General features: G+C 42.9%; 1 long non-coding RNA gene across 2 annotated transcripts; it reads right to left on the bottom strand.

Moving 5' to 3' along the window:
- Nucleotides 1-2,092: 2,092 nt before the first annotated feature.
- On the bottom strand, nucleotides 2,093-5,089 carry LOC123162616 (uncharacterized). Of its 2 annotated transcripts, none has more exons than XR_006481367.1 (5): nucleotides 4,860-5,089; nucleotides 4,450-4,557; nucleotides 2,819-3,380; nucleotides 2,597-2,695; nucleotides 2,093-2,470 (listed from the first exon to the last, which is right to left on the bottom strand). It is a non-coding gene; the product is annotated as an uncharacterized lncRNA (long non-coding RNA). The 2 variants fall into 2 exon arrangements; XR_006481366.1 differs by having other exon boundaries at nucleotides 4,450-4,523.
- Between the last annotated feature and the right edge of the window lie 423 nt (nucleotides 5,090-5,512).

Here is a 5,512-nt window from a genome sequence, read left to right as displayed (position 1 = left end):
TGAAATCAGTTCCAGTGATTCCTACACCAATTAGTGAGGAAGCTAATGATGATGATCATGAAACTTCAGATCAAGTTACTACAGAATCTTGTAGGTCTTCCAGAGTACGGTCCGCACCAGAGTGGTACGGTAATCCTGTTCTGAAAGTCATGTTACTAGACCATGATAAACCTACGAACTATGAGGAAGCGATGATGACCCAGATTCCGCAAAATGGCTGGAGGCCATGAAATCTGAGATAGGATCCATGTGTGAGAACAAAGTGTGGACCTTGGTGGACTTGCCCTATGATCGGCAAGCCATAGAAAATAAATGGATCTTCAAGAGGAAGACGGACGTTGATAGTAGTGTTACTATCTACATAGCTCGACTTGTCGCAAAAAGGTTTTTGACAAGTTCAAGGTGTTGACTACAATGAGATTTTCTCAACTGTAGCGATGCTTAAGTCTGTCCGAATCATGTTAGCAATTGCCACATTTTATGAAATCTGGCAAATGGATGTCAAAACTGCATTCCTTAATGGTTTTCTTAAAGAAGAGTTGTATATGATGCAACCAAAAGGTTTTGTCAATCCTAAAGGTGCTAACAAAATATGCAAGCTCCAGTGATCCATCTATGGACTGGTGCAAGCATCTCAGAGTTGGAATATACGCTTTGATAAGTTGATCAAAGCATATAGTCTTATACAGACTTGCGGTGAAGCCTGTATTTACAATAAAGTGAGTGGGAGCACTACAACATTTCTGATAAATATATGTAAATGACATATTGTTGATCGGAAATAGTGTAGAATTATTCTGCAAAGCATAAAGGAGTGTTTGATAGGAGTTTTTCAAAGAAAGACCTCGGTGAAGCTGCTTACATATTGAGCATCAAGATCTATTGAGATAGATCAAGACGCTTGATAAGTTTTTCAATAAGTACATACCTTGACAAGATTTTGAAATAGTTCAAAATGGAACAGTCAAAGAAAGAGTTCTTGCCTGTGTTGCAAAGGTGTGAAATTGAGTAAGACTCGAATCCCGACCAAGGCAGAAAATAGAAAAGAGAATGAAAGTCATTCCCTATGCCTCAGTCATAGGTTCTACAAAGTATGCCATGCTATGGACCAGATCTATTGTATACTCTGCCCTAGTTTGGCAAGGGAGTACAATAGTGATCTAGGAGTAGATCACTGGACATTGGTCAAAATTATCCTTAGTGAGAACTAAGGAAATATTTCTCGATTATGGAGGTGATAAAAGAGCCCGTCGTAAAGAGTTACATTGGTGCAATCTTTTACACCGATCCAGATGACTCTAAGTCTCAATCTGGATACATATTGAAAGTGGGAGCAATTAGCTAGAGTAGCTCCGTGCAGAGCATTATAGACATAGAATATTTGCAAAATACATACGGCTCTGAATATGACAGACCCATTGACTAAGCTTCTCTCGTGAACAAAACATGATCACACCTTAGTACTCTTTGGGTGTTAATCACATAGCGATGTGAACTAGATTATTGACTCTAGTAAACCTTTTGGGTGTTGGTCACATGACGATGTGAACTATGGGTGTTAATCATATACAGATATGAATATTGATGTTAAATCACATGGTGATGTGAACTAGATTATTGACTCTAGTGCAAGTGGGAGACTGAAGGAAATATGCCCTAGAGGCAATAATAAAGTTATTGTTTATTTCCTTATTTCATGATAAATGTTTATTATTCATGCTAGAATTGTATTAACCAGAAACATAATACATCACTACTAGGGAAAAGCCTAGCAGCAGCGCGGGTTTTAGGCCTATCAGCAGCGCGGGCACCCGCGCTACCAATAAGGCACTACAACTAACTAGATAGCAGTAGCGCGGATGCCACCCACGCTACTAGTACGTCTGTTAGTAGTAGCGCAGATGGCAGCGCGCTACTACTATCTCAACCAGCGCTACTACTATCCTAGGTAGTAGTAGTGTGCACTTCTCCTCCCACGCTACTAGTAGCTAATTAGGAATTTAAAAAAATAAAATTTAGATGCATTATTCTTGGATAGAAAATAGACATGCCCAGTGCAAAATAAACTCATGTCAAGGAACAACATCTCAACTGAAAGAAATCACAACATCCCATTTAATATCAGACTCGTGTCAAGGAACAACATCTCAACTGAAAGAAATCATGACATCCCATTTAACATCAGACGAACACAACCATCATCTAAAGGTGGGTACCTTCCCTAGCATTCCACCACCAACCTAAACAGACCACTTCTCTAGATGTATCTACTAAGGCTTGGAGTTCAGACACCGGTGGACCTCCCCCCGGACGGTGGCGTCGAGGACCTCCACCTTGGCGACCTCCGACATCGCAATCACCTGGATGATCATCTGTGTGCAGTAGTCACTGGGCTTCACGGTGAAGTCCGCCTCCAAGTGGTTGAAGAGCACGACACCCACCGGGCCACGAAAATCCTCCTCGATCACCCCTGCACCCATGTCAGGAAAGTGAAAACTTGTTCGTTCACGTGCTGTGTCCAAATCTAGTATTGTATTTTCTTTCGTTTTTGCGCATGCACATGAATCAATAGTAACAGCCGAAGGCTGGTCCTTACTTGTTGCTCGACACGTGAAGAAGGCCGGGTACCCTCCTTATTGCACGAACGAATCCAAGGAAGACACTGTTGGTGGCTCCGAACACGGCTTCCGCTTATCTGTAGACAAGGAATAGTTTCAGCTAACAAGGAAAATGAGAACAAAGAGCAATCAGTAATTCTGAGACAAGAAATAACTTCTGTTGTAACCCGTGCATTGTATTCTATCCCAAGCTAAACTACCTAGTATCTGTCGTAGTCATGGTGAACTCGCTTTCATTTTCAGAAAATCCTGTATCTGTCATGTTCCTCCGCAGGTTTACGCCGGGCTCATTTGGCTCCGGCAACGTGGCATTCTCACCGGCCAGCCTCATGACAACCAAAGACATCACCGGCCTGTTCTACAACATGGGCCTTTTTTTTGTAAAGAACCTCTACCAGAACCAGACTCGGATGGTGTTTTTTTCCTTTTAGTATGAACTGGTGGTGGTGGTGGTGTTGAGAATGCAACATGTGAGGGGACACCGACAAAATGGAGATTCTCCTGTTGCTGTTGTCTAGGAGGGGGGACATGAGATGGATAGTGCATTGGCTGGAATGTTGGCGTTCGTGGACTGCTTGATAAACTAAGAAAACCATCAGGTGGATGGGTATACATTCGCCTGAAACAAATAAGAGGAAGTAAGACAACAGTTACTTAACAGCAAAGTAAAGAAATTAACGCTTGCTGTTAGAATCTGCTCCTCCATCTTCCTTCCCTTCAGCAGGATAGCCTCAATCGCACATGATATACTCATATATGTCACTGGAACAAAGATGCAAAGAATATGATTAAGTGCTAAAAACAGGTTGACCAAGTAAGGAAAATCACAGATCAATATTAACCTATACTGCATGTAAATATATAGTTCATAAATCAACGTCTTGCTGTTTGCACATTATGTCAACGCATCAATCGCCTATGAAAAAACTTCACTGGGACAAAGATGCAAACAGTATGGTGAAGTGCTAAAAGCATGGTTGACCAAGTAATGGTCATGAATTGAAATAGGTAGTTAGGATCAGAATTAGGCAAAAAAGAAATCTGATATCCTTGTAACGATGTGTTCTAAAAATTCAGAGGGAAAGCCATAATGGAAACATGCAGACCATCATTTAATATGTCTGTCATGCATAATTTACAATCAAAAGCCTGGTCTTCTCTTTACAGATTGAGCACAGCAGTTCCAAGGTTCTGAGAGGAGTAAGAGGTCAGTGACCATGGTCGGGTTGGATGAATTCGTCAGTGTTTGACTCGACTAACTGAACCGAACTGAATTCAGTTTGATTATGCAAAAGGATTGCTACCGATTTACATATACGTGCAGATGTCCTTCAGTTAGTGATACTTCTGAATATGCTGATACTACTACTGTACATACTTCATTCCTTTCAATTGTGTACAAAAAAATTATCTAGTGATACAGGTTGACTTGCGTAGAGTAAAATCAGTACGTTTCAACAACACTCAAATTAGACTGTCATGGTGTGCAAAAGAAACCGATGAAGTGTACTTACTAAAGAAAATAATATGGCAAGAAACTCGGAATCGATGGACTTAGATTCCAGTTTCTTATCAAATTAGATGGCCATGATTTCTGAAAAACTGATACTAAATCAATGGATGACTGCAGTTTATATCCAACTAGGAATTCATGGACATGTGAAAAATTAGATTGAAAAGAGTAATAAGATAGAAGTGATCTATCAACCTGCGGTCATGCAGTCATGCACCAGAAGTGATTCAATTGAAAAATTAGATTGAAAAACTGATACATAACCTAGGTATTAACAACCAGGGCTGGAATCGGTGAGGAGGCGGCGAGTGAGCGGACCTTGAGCTCGGCCATGAGACGGGAGACGGCGAGTGAGCGGAGAAGAAGTTGTCCAGCAACTTGTGCTGCAGCCTCTACAATAATTGAACAGACAGGGATTTTTTTCCCCTTCAGAAAAATACAAGCAAGAATAGCTTAGTAATCGAGGCCAGGTTGCATACATCGTAGATATCGTCAATGTTTTTGTATAGGACGATAAATTGTCTCCTCATTTGTTTCTAGTCAAATTAATCTCTGTCTACATGATTTCATCACCAAATTTGTTCTGCTTTCTCCCAAGACTAACGAATCGAGCAGCAACCGCGTGCTGGAACGGGCAATGGTATCCAGATTGCACAACAAGATATCCCCAAATGCAGGAACTGGAACGAGGGAAGAAAGACAGGGATTGGGGGGGAGGAGGAACGGACCTGGAAGGTGAGGATGGAGGGCGTCTCGGCGTGGACGCGGCGGGTGACTCAGGGCTGCGCCAGCGCGCGCGCTCGATGCGTGAGGTCGTAGTTGGAGGCCGGCGTGGCGCACGCGACGGGGGGCGTGGGGGCGGACGGAGGGAGGAGAGGAGGTGGAAGGGAGGCCGGCGGCGAGTGGGTTGGGGATCTGGATCGGGCTGCTTGTTTTTTTTAGACAGACGGGGGTGGGTGGTGTGGGACGGTTGGTGGGGTGGGAGGTGGTGGTGGGGTGGGAGTGTGGATGGGCCGGGGTGGACACGCTTAGTAGTAGCGTGGGGGTCTTACCTAAGCTACTACTACTTACTTAGTAGTAGCGCCGGTTTTATACCCTCGCTACTACTATGGCCTATCCGGGGGCATTGTTGCAGACCATTTAGTAGCAGCGCGGGTTTATATCCCTCGCTACTACTATTAACTTAGTAGTAGCGCGGTTTTTATACCCCTCGCTACTACTAATTAGCAGTAGCGTCCATTTTCAAAACCGCGCTGCTGATAAACTTCTGTGTATAAGGTTTTTTCTAGTAGTGCATGTGTGAATACATAGACAAATATAATGTCACTAGTATGCCTCTACTTGACTAGCTCGTGAATTAAAGATGGTTAAGTTTCCTAGC

This window comes from Triticum aestivum, chromosome 7B (genome assembly GCF_018294505.1).
Source record: "Triticum aestivum cultivar Chinese Spring chromosome 7B, IWGSC CS RefSeq v2.1, whole genome shotgun sequence".
Classification (NCBI taxonomy): domain Eukaryota; kingdom Viridiplantae; phylum Streptophyta; class Magnoliopsida; order Poales; family Poaceae; genus Triticum; species Triticum aestivum.
The sequence above is the reverse complement of the archived record's forward strand: the minus strand, read 5'-3'. Positions and strand labels throughout refer to the sequence as shown.